Source organism: Poecile atricapillus, chromosome 7 (genome assembly GCF_030490865.1).
Source record: "Poecile atricapillus isolate bPoeAtr1 chromosome 7, bPoeAtr1.hap1, whole genome shotgun sequence".
In the NCBI taxonomy this organism is placed as follows: domain Eukaryota; kingdom Metazoa; phylum Chordata; class Aves; order Passeriformes; family Paridae; genus Poecile; species Poecile atricapillus.
This window is the reverse complement of record NC_081255.1, coordinates 18,793,263-18,807,349: the sequence shown is the minus strand read 5'-3', so window position 1 is coordinate 18,807,349 and position 14,087 is coordinate 18,793,263.

The following is a 14,087-nucleotide window of genomic DNA, read 5'->3' as shown; positions in this document are numbered from 1 at the left end:
ACATATCCTTCATGTGTTTCCTCACAACCTTGTACTTGAAAATGACTGAAGTGTTAGAGCTTAGTCATCAAATGTACTGTGTTTGGGACAGATGCCTGACATGTAAAATGCCACCTAAGATACAGAAGTTTGGTAAAGTTAGAAATTATTAATTCAGCAATGGCAAGAAATGACCATTTAACAGTGGCTTACTTCTAAACTCTGCTGGTTGTGACAAGAAACATCATGACAGTTACACATAAATTTGTGACTTTTCAATTGGTGCTTTTAATTGGCAGCAGGGACTCAGTGCTTGTAAGTAGAAAAGAATGAAGACCTTGCAATCTAAAGTGGACAGAGAATGAAGAATATGTTTTGTGTAGCACTGGATGGGGAGCCCTGAATTTTAAAAGGCACGTACTGTGACAGTGTGAGCTACAGAACCATGCAGGGCTGGCACTAGAGACTAGCAAGTTTCAGGCAGACCTGAAAGTGGAAAACTCATGTTTGGTCATCCATTAGAAATGGATATTACCAAAGGAAACCCCATCCTCTGACTATGGTCCCCTGCAGTTTCAGGTCTAGGCAGGTTGACTCTTATCTGACAACCCCTTCTGCCCGGCTAACATTTGAAAATGGGAGGATTTTTACTTTAGGAGTTGCTTTCTAATTTCTAATATCAGTTATTTACTTAAAAATTGCATGGAAATAATGTTTTTAAAGAAGAGAAATAAAGGAAGATGTTCCTTTAATATTCAGAGTAAAGCGTAATGTAATTAAAACTAGATATTAAAAATACTGTAAAATTTCCTTAAAAAAAACCCAAAAACAAACAAAACTATAAGAATTGAAAGTTGAAGTCCCTGCCCTGAGATTTACACCTCCTCATCTCTCAGGAGAATAAGTGCAGCACTACCAGTGTAAAAGAGGTGTAATCAGACATAAAATCTATTCTGAGCTTTAGTTTTCTTGACAAAGTGTAGCATGTCATCATGAGACTAAGTTATTCTATTATGAGAATTGGTAAGGCCTATTAGAAGTCTGCAGAAATGGTCCCTAATAAAAAAATCTTCATAAAACAAGGAATTCTCTTGATTAAATTGTTATTGCATGAGTAGACATACAGTAAATGTTCAGTTCATTGTAGCTGAGAACATCATATATATGGGCCAAGATATGCCTTTTAGAAATCATGTCTAAAATTAGTAAAGAAGGAAAAGATCATTTCTTCTGAAATAATTTTATTTTTCACAAGAAAGCAGAAACATATCTATCAGAAGAAGGATTATAACAAAGCAGCTGGAACACTGGAACCTCTGTGATATATTGCACATTTTAATCATGTTTGATACAACACTCTTTATATGGATATCAATTACACTAATGACTCTTACATAATACCCCTGGGTGCCTAAGGGATGTGTATTGTCACCTCCCTTTTGTCATAAAAATAGAGAGTAGTTCTATATACACACTAGTTTCTTTCATTTTTATATAATGAATGAGTAACACTGTAAAAAAAAGACATTTTATCCTATATTAGTTTAGCAAACAGAAGAGATTTCACATATGACAGTGCTAAATATACTTTTAAGCTGCTAATAAAGACAAAGCCTGAGGGGAAAAATTCTAATGATGAGCAATGCCAGAAGTTTTTATTTCTGGATCTAAAGTAAAAATGTTTCACTTAGGTATAGTCTTAGAGGCATCAGAGAAGAAATCAGATTTTCCAATAACTTCTATGTCTAATAAAATCACTGGAATTAATTTGATCATCATTACAGCACTGAAAAAATGCTTTTAAAGGTACTGTTACTTGTGTAACTTGTCTGCATTCACGTTATTGAATACTGAAAACTGAGAGGTTTCATCTGTAAATGATCTACCCTTTCCCAAGCAATTGCCTAGACAACACTACAGACTCCACACAGTACAATATAGAGAGCTGGCAGGACACAAAACTTATCCTCAGGTAAAGAATCAGAGAATCAGATGAAAGGGGAAACCAGTTTCATCATGGTTTTATGAACTTTAAAACATGCACTTCAGTATTTTCTCTCTCTGAGCTGGTGCTACCTTAAATGCCTGTAAAAAAAAAAATCTGCCTAAAACTTTTCCTAATGCTTACATGGGGAAACCAGTTGGCAATGACAAAGGTGCTGTTAGTGTATGTAGACAAAGAAGTGTGGCCTCACTAACACAGTGCTCTATCCAGATTAATCTATCACAATGTGTTCTCCTCATCAGGCCTTTGGCTTCTCTGACAACCTAAATAACAGCGTGGCAATTAAATTTATCCAACTTTTTCCTTAAGTTCAGCTGCTTATGAGATTTTTAAACATTTTTCTTTATCCCACATTCAAAGCCCTGTAATGTTTCTCTCAGTGATAATTAAATCCCAGTAATACTGTGAGCTGGCAGGAATTTCATGGTGTTTATACAAAGGGGAGCCTGGTAACAGGGTAGCTCTCCAGAACCATACCTTGCTGTGTGATGCTGTGGAATTTGCTGTCCTCCTGAAGCCCTACCATTTGAAGAGTTTTTTAATCATCCATAAAAACTAAAGAAACGTTATAGGAACCTGAATTTGGCAAAGCAATTTGTATTCGTGCATATTTTCTCAATCTTACTTTTGACCTTCTGAGATACGTGTTGGATTGCTTCAGATGATTTTTTTCATTTGTAATTATTTAACATTGATTTTGTTTCAGCTATGAAAACTGATGTGCCTTTCCCATTTTGAACAAAAAAAGTAAAACTCCAGGATATTTAAATATTAAAAAGTGGCAACTGCATATGCATAGCAACTACCTCTCCAAGATACTTCAGAAAAATTGTGTTTAGTAGAGTACTTGTGATAAATTATGTATTTATTGTAACAGGGTCAGAAGCTGCTACAATTTACTGTGCTTGGTCAAAAAGTCACTTTATAAAAAGTACTTCAGTGTCTCAATGTACATTTAAATGAGAACTTGGATGCACCAAACACATTGATTTTCATGGGAGGCAAGTTAAATATCTGAGGTCAAATTTTGCTGTGACTTACATTGATATAAAAAACCCAAAACATAGTCATCCTACCAATTTCCATATATTTTAGTCTTTCCTTACAGACAAAAATATAAAAAAGTAATGTGAAAGTTGGCATGTATTTTTCAAGAACAGGTTATGTGTACATTGTGCTGCTGTTGTGCTAACGAGCAGTGTAGGAGAATGGCTTCTAAAAAAGCAAATGGATGAAAGACTACTGGCAATAAGTGAAATACTGGGTTTGCATCTTATAGAGCTGAATTTTAAAAGTTGTGATTCAAGTGACTGAGCACATATTATGTGATTAAAAAATCAGTTCTCAATGTTAATTCTTTAATTTTTATAAACTTGCTACACTTTAGTTCATCCTGCTGTCACCAGTAATAGCTACTGGAATTATTTACATTAAGGTTTTTTGAAGGTGTCAGTAAGAAATTTCAACAATGTCACTACTATAGCAAACTTTAGAACTGGGAGAAAGAGGAAGTTCTTAACCCACAGAACTTTCCTTTCCGGGTCACTGTATATTTTGCCAAAGTTTTGCATAATTATAAACTTCTAGAAAAAGAAGGTGTCCTGTCTCTGCTGAGCAGTCAGCAATTACAGAATGCCAAAACATTATCTGCAGAACAACACTATTTGTAATCTATAGCTGAGTCTGTGCCCAGTCAAAGAAACTGAAAAACTGTCCTTGATGTACTGGGAGCCCCAGTGCCAGCCAACCTGGATGGAGAAGAGAGAAAGATGCCTTGGATCACTTTGCAGTACCTACCTGACCTAGCTCACAGTTCAAGTAAATCATGCCAGGAAAGCAGACTTTTCCTACTATGTAGTCATTTAGACCTAACATTCATCACATTTCAAGAGCAAAATTCAGGTTTCAAATTCTTGTTGGCGCCTACGATAATTGTTGGAGATCCATATAACCATAGAAATATGCTTCTCTTTTTCCATGAAGAAGATAGTAAAAAACTGCTGTCTATGATTGCTACCCATGGAAGACATGGAATGAGACAGAAACCAGGAGAAAAAATTAGCAGGTGATCATATAATTAAAGGCTCTGCCACAGTGAATATGCAAACAGAGGCAACCATAGGTATCGCAAGCAACCTACAGTCCAACAGTTCCCAATTTATAAACACTTGCCTGCAGACTCAGTACTGCAGCGTGACCACACTGCTTTCACAGAGCAAAGGATACATAGGCTGTAAGAGTAGTGCAGTGGAGGTGCTCAGGGGAGCTTTAATTTACTAACTCCAATCTTGATACCCATCTTGCACTTTGAAAGTGACTCCTGCTGCAAAGTCCTCACGGCAGGTAGGGTTAACTGGCCCACATTAAGGCTCATGCTGCTATGAAAAGCCAGCAACAGTACCTATTTTAAAGCTGGCTTCCATACATTGATCTCATACTACTGCCATTGCTCTTTTGACTAGCATTTATGACACAAATGTAATCTAGGAGTACTTAATATTATTATTTCAAATGGAAATTAATTTACAAAAATTGTAAACTTACTCAAGTACACAACAAAGCCTCATTTACTCATCATAAAAATCTCTCACAGATATATAATAAATAAATGGCTTCTGTGTTCAATACATGAGCTCCAGAAAAAGTCATCTTTTTCCCTTGTTCTTAGGCCATAATTGCTTCAGCAATTCACTGTCTTTGCCACTGTGCTAGCCAATGTATGGTGGCTGTTTTGGCTAGTAAGGAGTACAGCTTTGCCTGAAGTACAACTGGATGTCTGAAACACTGACTATATAAGCCATAAGACACTGGAATAGACACAAGATATTATGGTGCATCCTTTTAAATACAGTTGAAGATGTGTCTGTATACATGAATTTGCTTTGAAGTACCGAGTCTGAGAAAGAAGGATTAGCCAGTACAAATCACTAATTTTATAATATACAGGTGAAGATGAAGAATGCTACTGAATGGAAGAAAAATATAAAATCCTAAAGCAATTCTTAATAGACTGCTAGAAACTTTCCTTTCTACTTATTTGGGGGCCATGTACTTTTCTGGAGATACACCTCTACCTACTCTTCCCTTGATCAGAGCAAATGAAGTTTGAATCCTGCAAGGACATTCATTTGAGGAAAAAATTAAAGCAAGAACTGAGTTTTCATTAGTTAGGATTTTCTTTTTAATTTGAATTTATTGCATAACTGATTTTAGTAAATTTAGCTTCATCCCTAGTCTTCTGTTGGTATGAAAAACTGAGAGAGAATCAGCTTACATTTCTTTAAAGTTTCTGTATTGAATGAATTTGGCCGCATTTACATGTTTGCTCATGTTTCACATATACCACAGGTTACATTGATAATACCACAGAAGCAACACTTAGTTTATTGCTTTCACATTACATTGAAACCACAGTAGAACTTGTCTGCTACATGTGTACTTTGGATTCCTTAGTTGTTTGATCACATTGATGAAGGGATATGCAATCAATCTCCTACTAAGACAGTGAGTAGTATTGGCCATAACTCATTACTCCATCAAAGGATTTGGCATTTCAATCGATGGGAAATGATGTGTGATCATTCTAATTTATTATACATCATTTCCCATCAATCGGTGTGCTGAAGCTTTGACATAATAAGTAGTTACAGACACTGTCAATCATTCTTGGTCAAATACCTCTGAATGCTGCCATTTGGTGCACCTTCAGCTATTCATCCAAACCGCAAATATTCGCCCAAGACATTCAGCAATCAGATTGTAACTAGAGGTCCATAAAAAGACTCACAAAAGTGCTTGGAAACATCTCAAAAGCTTCAAGAACACGTGAAACTGAAGAAAAAAGGCTTATAAGGAAAGTGCACTTTTGAAAAATGCACAAAAATGGAGGAACCAAATCTGTAGTGGAACAGCATCCAGCTCAGAAAAGACTGAAAAAGTACGAGCTTCAGTATTGCACTGGATTTTGGCAGGACCCTCTACTAGGATGGCCACCTGTTACTGCAAGAAGGAGCTAAATTCTGCTGATTTGTGTCAGCACAATCCCATTTTTCTTCTGTGGAATTGTGTGAGCATGTAAACCCAGGCCACAATTAATCTTTCCCCTACTGAAAAGACTAAAACTCTTTAAATCAGCCCTGAGCCTTAAACATTCCTTCCCTATCAAAATTCCCTTTAAAGGAGAACTTTTTCTAACCCAGAAGTGTAACAACACCTACAATCACTGTCAATTTACTGACTAAAGGAAAACAGAACATGCATTCAGTGACAATTTTTCATCTGGACTTAATTTGGGAATCTACTTGGCCACTACACCTAAAGACCTCAGCAAGAGTTTTCTACTAGATCTGTATGATATGTAACAGCTAGAGGTTCTTCTTTTACAGGAATGTATTAACCCACTTAGTTAAAAACAGTGGTCCTCCTTAGGAAATCACTATTCCTTTTTAAACCATGCCTGAACTTCCTCTTTAGAATTTGCCTGTATTTAATTCAGTCTTTGGATACAGCATACACTCTCAACAAAGACAGATAAAGCATTTTTGATAGCAAAAAACACAATGAAATATTATCCCAAACAATAGAACAACTTTAAAAGTCACAAAATTAGGCAAAAGCTGTGTGATTAATACCTGTTGCAAGCCAGGTAACATCTTTAATATAGCAAGTTGTCCTGTGTCGTATTTCAGATGTCAGACTAGAAGATTCATCAGACCAGCTCTAGCTCCACTGTCCACACTATCCCACTCACCCTCAGACATTCTCCTATGCTTTTCCGATTTTCTCCCTACAAGAGAAGTCATACAGCTCCTCTAATACTCCTCATAATTTTGCCCATCTCTTTCTTCATGTATTGTCCTGTATTCCTGTGTGACAAACATAAAAGCTACTGTACTGAGTTCCATATAGCAGTATCTCATTATTGGTAAGCTGGTAAGAGATATTTTGTATGAAACTACTACATAAAAGCAATACATTGAATCCTTTCTCTCTGCCCATCCATCCTTCTTATGCTTTTTATTTGATTTGTCAGTCTAAAATAAAGCAATACTGGACAGCTTAATGTGGCCCCTAAATTGACCAGTTTGTTTATTTATTCTGTTACTATGAAATACTTTGATTTTTCTTTCAAGTTCTAGTCACCCAGCTCCTGTACACTCTACCAATCCTCTTACTGACCTTCAGCCTGATCTTCTCTGTCTATGGCAGCTCCCTGAGAAAGGCATCCTATACCAATTATGAGATCTTGAAAACAAAAAACATTAATAAAATAAGGTCAAGTTAATACTTTTTTTAAATATGCCAGTTTTTCCAAATATATTTTGATGAATTTGTTGTGATTTTCCGTGAGAAATGTTTCTGATAGAGGCATCAGACAGACTTTGTCAAGCAAGTTTACACTCAAAAGGAGCAATCAACAGCCCATTCAGTGACTTTGTACTCACTAATAATTCTGAACTTGCAAACACCAGTTGGAAATCTTATTTTAAGAGTTCTAGTACCTTCTCTTTCAAATAGAGAACATAAATGTTACTATATCTAATCAACATATACAGTGTGATATCTGAAATTAGAAATTCAAATAAATGCAACAATCTGCTTGCCAACATCTCCAGACCAAAAATTATTCAGATAAAGTATTTGGTGAATAATTTTGAATAGCAAATTCATTTGAGAAAATCAAAGCAGCTCATAGACAATTCACAAATGAAAAAAAGTTATACATGTTAAATCATTTATTATGAAGTATTTTTCATCTCTGTTCTGTTATTTGTTTTTCCATTCAAGGCAAGGACAGCTTCAGAAATAGGCATAAAAAGGCAAAGAAAAAAAAAAAAAACACCCTTATAGTAATCTTGAGTAATTCTTCTAGTAATTCTTGAGTATTTACCTATTTATTGGGAAGGGAAGAAGTTAAATGTTGACCCACTCAAGAAGAAAAACATCCATCCTAGTGAAAAGATTATACACAAAGTTCCAGCCTGATGAGATTGGAAAGGAAAGGCCTATAGGCCCCCCAAATGCAGGTCTCATAATTAACAGATTTTCAACTATAGCTGCATTGCCAGGTGCAAATTTAATAAAAGATTATAAATGATAGATGAAGTGTACTTCCAGCAGCTGTTTGTAATCCCAAGCAAAAATCTTCATTAAGATAGTGTTAATGTTGTAAATGGTTATCTATTAATTTAAAATATTGCAAAACATCAAACATTACTCATTTAGAAAACAGTGTTGAAAATCAAACTAGAAACTATGCTGCAAATAAAGTTTTAAAACATGAAGTTTTAAGTCATACAATCCAAAGTTAGAATTAATGTCAAACCTTCTACTCTCTTCAACAGCCTGTCCTGGGAATCAGACAAGCTCCTCAGGAACACTGTTAAGTATTCCCTAAACTCCAGCTGTAAGAGAAGGGTGTGGGGCTGCTGGAATTCAAGACTGCCACATTTTGTAAATCCACTGACATGCAACAAAAAGGTCATCTTTGGCACCAGCTTTGCTAGAACTCCTGATCTGAGGAAGATTCCAAACTCAGTAAGGCAGAGCACTAAGCAAAATCAGCTCTGCTGATACATTCAAAAAGGTATAGAAAACCATGTATTTTCTTATATTCATCCCTTTCATACAGTTTTAAGATAAACCAGTTTTGCAGGGAATAAAAAGAACACACTGAATGTGCCTGAGAATCCCCCATTAACGGTGCAGAAATGGAGAGAAATGTGAACTCTTATCAGGAGGAGGTTCCCTTCTTGACCCACACAGTTCAGGAGTTTTTGACACCATCTGTATAGTGCTCTCCTTTAGGAAATCCCACAAAAGCCTTTCTCACCTGAAGCTTCCACCCTGCTCACAGAGCTCCAGCCTCAAAAATGCCATGAATAGAACATCCCCATTTGCTCCAAAATTTACCTCTCACTGTCAAGCAGCCATTATCTAAGTTTTGTGGGAAGGATTTTTACAATGCCTCAGCAAGAGAAGCGGCACATGGAAACACCTCCATCAAACCCAGATTTTCTCATCAAATAGAAACACCAAAAAAAGAAAAAACAATCCCAAACCCCCCCCCCCCAACAAACCAAACAAACCAACAAAAAAAAAACCCCTTTATGTATTGGTTTTATACATTGTATTCTACGCAGTCCTTACAAGAAGACAGAACCCAACATCCAACATCACCATCCATTAGAAAAATTTATCCAAGAAGTTTTCCTGAAAAGAGTTACTGCAAAAGCCTTAGGATTAATCTCTACAATTCATGTTTTTAATTCACATTTTTAATACATTTCTAACAGAAAAAAAAAATAAATTAAAAAAAAATAAAAAATAAAAGAGGCCACCAAGCTGCAAGATAAACACTAGTTTTGGAAAATCCACTAGGTACTATTAGCTAAATAGCCTTAGAGATGCTTGGTAATGATTATTGCTTATATGTGTAGAAATTCCTAGATAAAGCTACCGTAAATACATTTGTTTCCAAAAGGAGCTGGTTCTTCAAAGCCACTTCCTTTCCTTCCTTATTTTTTATATTTAACAATGTTCAGAACATTTTCAAATGACACTCAAGTCATGACCAAAGATGTGAGCTGCTTTCAACAGCTGTACTATTTCAGTTCCCAACTACAGCAGAGCTCCCTACTTCTAAAGAAAGTAACCTCCCTTTCAGTTAATTTTCTTTCTCTTCCTTCCTCCAGCTCAAAGGTTTAAAACTCTTTACTTTCCCCCTTGAGCAAGAGAAGGTGAAATTCCATTTGATCATTTTACCCATGAATACATGGGTAAAAAGAGATGCAAAAATTAGGGTGTGTTAAGTAAAATGATCAGTTAGCCATTATAATAATAATTTCAATTAGAAAACTGTACTGTATCCTTGGAGCTAAGTTTCTATTTATCCAATGCACTATATAAAAAATAGTTCATAGTTTACCTAAATATTTTGTCTGTCCTTATATACTATATGCACACCTTAAAATCATACATTTTTACGTGTACAGAGAGAAAAATGTACTGTATAGGAAATTATTTGCCTGAGAGTTTTGTGGCCAAAATAAAATTGTCATTTCTTACTTTCCTGGAAAATAATGCGCTGCCATTTTGGAAAAAAATCCCAATAGAGTCAATGTCAGGTGCAAGTCAATTTTTCCCTCAAATCAAAGCACTGCAATGCACAGTATTTCCAGAGGAAAAAAAAAAATATGGGAATTTCACCAGTAAAAATCCAGTACAACTCCAATGATTTGATTGGATTATTTCTCTCTATATTTAATCTGTATAAAGAACACAACAGTTTGGCCCAGACCAGACAAATACAGACAATAGGGAAATATAAGAGTAAATCAGTAACAAAATACATTTTGGGAAGCATTAGGGAAGCATTGCTATGCTCAGATTATACCATACAATGCAGATAAAATGATTTTAATTCAAGCAGAATGGTGTGCTTAGGTGATCTTTTAATGGGACATACTGTTTATGCAGTATGCACCCAAATCAGCTAAATGAGCAACCAGTAAAATGTTTCTGAAGTTTCTCCTTATTAAATTCTGGAAAACAAATCATACTTCCATCAAAAACTGAGTCAAAATATAGACTCAAAATATTAATAATTTTGACAGGCCTTGCATGGTCTGCACCATTAGACATGAAAAATGTGATTAATGTTAATAACAGGGCTCATATGTAAAAGTAAAGAAAAAGTGTAAATTGTGGCTGCACAAATGTAATCTTTTATGTATAAGCAACAATAAATTATATACCAAATCGATGTTTTTAACCCAATAACTGCTTGCATGTTACGCAATTTTCAATTTTAAAATCACAGTACTTTAACCCTTAGTAACAACCCTTGGGTAGTGGTACAATATTCAAAAAATGCAAACCGTGTGCTCCTCTTTCAGACAAGGCTTCTTTTCTTGACTTAAAGATTTTTTTAATGTATTAGTTATTCTGCTTTTTCTTCCCCAAAAAACCCCAAATCTGCAGACTGTAATTAGCCCACACATGAACCACATGAAGAAGCTGGCATAAGCAAGTAGCAGTCACTTTAAATGACAGATTACAATGACACACAAGGAACAATTTTGGTGTTTCATGTTAATAATATGAAAGATTTGCCCTCTATGATACATTATGTTAAAAATCCACTATGAAGCCACATTCAAATAAGATTCTTATTTAGATTGGAAAGATTAACAGCTCTGAAAAAGTAATTCCAAACTATGAGACACCCATTTGCAAAATACAAGTATAAATTTGTAACACATTCGTAAGATTGGTTAAGGCATCAGAGTATATTGCTTTGCCTTCCATACCATTTTTTATTTATAAATAAAATGCATGTATTTTAAGTCTAACAGAATCATTAAGGAGACAACCAAGCTTAGAAACAAAATGACCATATTCAAATATTGAAGCCATTCCACTTATAACTCTAGTCTTTCAAAAGCAAGGAAATTGAGTTAAGACATATGCTCCCCTTAGCTGCATGTGCCTATGCTTTTCCCTTAGTTAAAAGAAAGCATTACTCTCAACAGTGATTTCTGTTTTGCTTCTAACAATGCCTTTTTCTCCACATCTATACAACCTTTATATTATTTCACCTTTGGAGAAAGGGAAACTGTATTTTGTAAATAACTTTGAAAAGTGCTGCCTGTTCTGAAGAAGACACAGAATTTCTTTTATTCTTTTACCTTTAGAAAGATTTATGAAATACAGCTAAAAGACAGATTCAACCACAAGGCAAAACAGCTGGTTTCCAAACCCTAGAAAATTTCTGAGGTATTCAAAGCAGGGGTTTTTATTCAGTCAGCTACAGAAATAAGGGCCAACCATGAAAATTAGATCTCCAGTTAGATTTGGAAACACTCGCTTCCTACTAAAGTTAAGGCGTTCTGATCTGCGTTTAGATCCCTATCTGCTACAAAGACTACATTAATTTATATGTGTTATAACAAGAAAAATTCATTTTTGCCACAGACATTAAAAAATAAAATTCAAAGACAAACCATTCTTCAAAGGAAACAAGGGCCCCATCTGCTGATGTTTAAACGTACTACATTAACACATGCACTACTGTTCTCCCACAGATAAGGTACTGAAATGAATTGCAAAGACAAATCACCACATTAACTGTACTGCATTCTTCTGGTACCTTTTTATAGGAAAAAAAAAAGAGGTTTTAGGCCCTTGGGTCAATCAGTTTTCACTGATTATGAGAGCTTTGTCTGTGAAAAGGAAATGGAAGACTAGGAAGGAAATTCAGGCAGGAATCTGAATTTGCACAGCAAAGAAAGAAGGGAATACATAAGGGAATCCTATATATACACCATAACAAAATTATGCCTATGAGCATGGAATAAACAGTTACAGAAAATAATAAACTACTACTATCCAAATGTCACCTTCAATGCTAAAAACATGAATTATCAAAATGGTCAAAACCACAACAGAGATATTAAAACAAATCTCTAAGAGTAACAATGAAAGGAAGCATCTGGGAAATGTAAACGTCAAACTTTTCTGAAGTTTAAAACATCTTGTTAAAGAGTCTGATAGTTGTTTATTGAGAGTTCTTAAAAGTAAGCACTGTTTTGTTTACAGAAATCCCATACATAGCAGACTTTACATTATGCTGGGATGAAAAGTGGCAGTCGGCTTAATGAAGACAAAACAAATGTCCTTATTATGGACAAGACTATTTCAAACATTATATCAACTAAGAGCCAGCAGCTGAATTTATCATCTCATATGACTATATTCTGCAATAAAAAAGTCCATAATTTTGGAAGTACTAAAACATCTTTGTTTACATGCCTACAACATAGAAAAGATGCATGCTCCTGACCTCTCTCCTCAGGCCCAGCAGCACAGTCAACAAACCTCAGATTAAAGCTGGAGAAAGCACTAAAGAAACTTGCTCCTGTTCTTCTCTCCTGGACTAGACAGAAGTGCAGCCAATGCAAGCTGGGTGTTCAATTACCTGAGATGTCCTACACCCTCAAACTGTAACACTACTGGGAAGAATTCTGCTTTATCCATCCGAACTGAGTTTCTGTGCCATAGACCTTGTTTTGCATGTTGGAGGTTACCATTGTGCCAGACAGCAACCACTACAGGACAAAATCCCACAAACCACTGCCCTTCTCAGGAAATAAGAATGTAAAATAGATTTCCAGCAAATATTCTAACATAATGATAAAAGCTAAGCAAATGTACTAGACTTGCATGCACCTTACAGAATTCTGGTTTTGCTACCAAAATCCTACAAAAGTGGAAATTATTTCCAGCTGGGCAGTGGTGAGAAGGCAATGTACAAAACATCTCACTGCATGGATAAGAAACAATAATTAGACCACAGTGCTAGTGAATTCTTCACTATATTAATATAATCCACACAATAAACACCGTCTTGGTTTTTGACTGAAGAAATTAAATTTAAAGTATTCTGAATATAATTCCAAGATGTGAAAACAAAGTTTAAGGCACAAAACCAAACTATAAATATACCTTCTTTTTCGGAGTACAATTAGATCTAGTGTGGTTTCCTGGTATTTTCTTGTAACTGTTTCTTTAGAGTTCCTTCCATTGGCTTTTGTGTTATAAACCAATTTAGAGATGTCCACAGTCTGACTACTGAACTGTACTTCAAGCTGAAACACATTAAATGAGGAATTTGTCTAGTGAATTATCTAGATAACAGCGCATGAGACCAAGTTCCAGTTCCCCAGATATGGCATTTTCTCAAAATGAAATTTACCGTTTACTTTAGGCCTCTAGCTTTCAGGTGTTTATTAAAAAACATCCCTTTTTGATCAGGTTGTTATTTGGTTGATCATTATCACTCATAAAAGTGAAGAACAATTAAAAGCTTTCACAAATCAGCTTGTTCAAAAAAGTGCCTGTGGAAAAAAAAAAGTGCATTCTCATTCTTGATCACAGATAACACGAAGTTACTTTACTATCCCCCTTCATTAGATCATACATCAATCTCCAATGTGATAATCTCTGTTGGGAAAAGTAATTATATCTGCATCAGTTATGAGCATGTTAAAACAAAGCCACCACAACTGAACATTGTCAAAAGTGAATCTGCTGCTCTGGGAGA